The sequence below is a fragment of the Sphaeramia orbicularis genome, chromosome 24 (assembly GCF_902148855.1).
Source record: "Sphaeramia orbicularis chromosome 24, fSphaOr1.1, whole genome shotgun sequence".
Taxonomy (NCBI): Eukaryota; Metazoa; Chordata; class Actinopteri; order Kurtiformes; family Apogonidae; genus Sphaeramia; species Sphaeramia orbicularis.
Genome location: NC_043979.1, coordinates 641,057 through 642,954, shown reverse-complemented (window position 1 = coordinate 642,954; position 1,898 = coordinate 641,057).

Sequence of the window (1,898 nt, the reverse complement as noted above, 5' to 3'; positions counted from 1 at the left end):
TGAACTGTGTATGAAGAAGGAGAGAAGATGAAGTGAAGGAACCAAAGGAGAACGGAACTAGGTCCAGCGGCGGAGGAATACGGTCTGACAGCAGCTCGGCTCGGTTCGGAAGTCCGGTGAGTAGATGCTAACCTGCCTCTACCAGTGATTTGTGTTCATAATAATGGGATCTATTTTAGAACAGAGTCTATTTAACCCAGTTTGTCCCAGTAGAATATGTTTGTTTTCTACTTTAGAACAGATCTGGACTGAACCGGTTCAATCCGGTCTGACCGCTTATTCAACTGTTAGCTGCGTCACTTAGCTGTTAGCATGAAGAACTGTCAAATATATGAGAAAAAGAGCCGAAAATCCAGCAGAACTCCTGTTGTGTGTCTGTGTCAGGAGTTGAGTCAGTTGTGTGTCTGTTGTGTTCTTTTTCATCCACAATAAGTGCAGTTCCAGTCCTACTGTGTGTGTGTTTGGGACAGTTTTCAGGAAATAGTCTGATCCAGGCTGTTATTATCCTCCCATAGTCACTGGTCTGCCCTGAACACAACCTTATTAACAGGATGGTAAGACTAAAAACTGTCAAAGGAAAAAGTACATGTAATATAAATCAAACTCTGGAGCCTTTTTACCCTGAAGTTCATCAGTTTTTCATCAGGTTTAGGTCAGGTGTAACCCTAGTAGTGTCTCTGGTTACTGCCAATGTATATGAATGGAAATATTGAACCAACATTCAGGTAAAGTCATTTGAAAACAGGTGTTTGTATGGTTGCATGTTAAAATAGAAGAAAGATGTAAATCAGCTCACATGTGCTCACAGCTCTTCTTTGTGTCTGTGTTCATATTAAATCAGTCTCAGTGAATCCAAAGGAACTCTGTGTTGGTAAATGACAGTTGTTCAAATGGACAGGATTTCAGTTCTGTTCAACGTGTTGATGCTCATATGAACTATGTTTTCAGCTCAAAAATGAACCATTTCAGCACAATTAATGCTATATTTTCATGTCACAAATGGACAAGTTCTATTTGAACTGAATTGAGCTGAAAAACAAATCTTCTCTTCTTTTGGATTCCCCAGTTTTTCTTCTCAGATTCTCTCCTCCATATCACATGTTTTATTTGTACAGGTTCAATCTGGAGTATGGTGCTGATCCATCCTGCTTCTGTTCCACCAATACATACATGAAGAATGGCACACAGCACTGTTTACATCATCCATCTATTGCGGCTCAGGGCTCAAAATTAACTTTTTGACCTAGGAGCACTGTGCTCCTAACCCTAAAAAGTTAGGAGCACAGGCTAAAATCTAGGCGCACCACTATTATATAAAAAATTTGGAGAACAAGCAAAACTCTTGTCCATACCAAGTAATATTCCTATATGTATTTAAGCAATGTTAACAACCTAGAATAAAGTATTTGAATAGAGTATGAAAGAAAAAGCTTACATTGACACAGGTGGAAAACAATTGTCAATGTGTGGTATATACTTTAGTTGGTTCTTGGAGAAGAAAGACGAATCACACCATTATTTGCAACAACCAACTTTTTTATTTCATGGCCTAAAGGCCCTTAGTCACTGTGGTCTACACCACGCCTGAAGTCAGGTCTCCTTGACCTGGTGCCCCTTAGTCACTGTGGTCTGCACCACGACGCCTGAAGTCAGGCGTCCTTGACCTGGTGCCAGAGTGTAGGTACTTCCTGACCGCTGGCAGTGCATCGAAGTCATGCAGTGTTGGACCATCCGCAGAGATGCGCACGTGAGGGGGCGGGGACTAGATTTTCCGCTTCAGTCAGCGGGGCGTGGAGCTTGTTTATTTTCAGCTGACGAGTTACTTCTGCAGCCATTATTCTAGGCGCACGTATTAATTTTCGCTCATTTTTTTATTGGCGCACCGTGTGATCGTAATC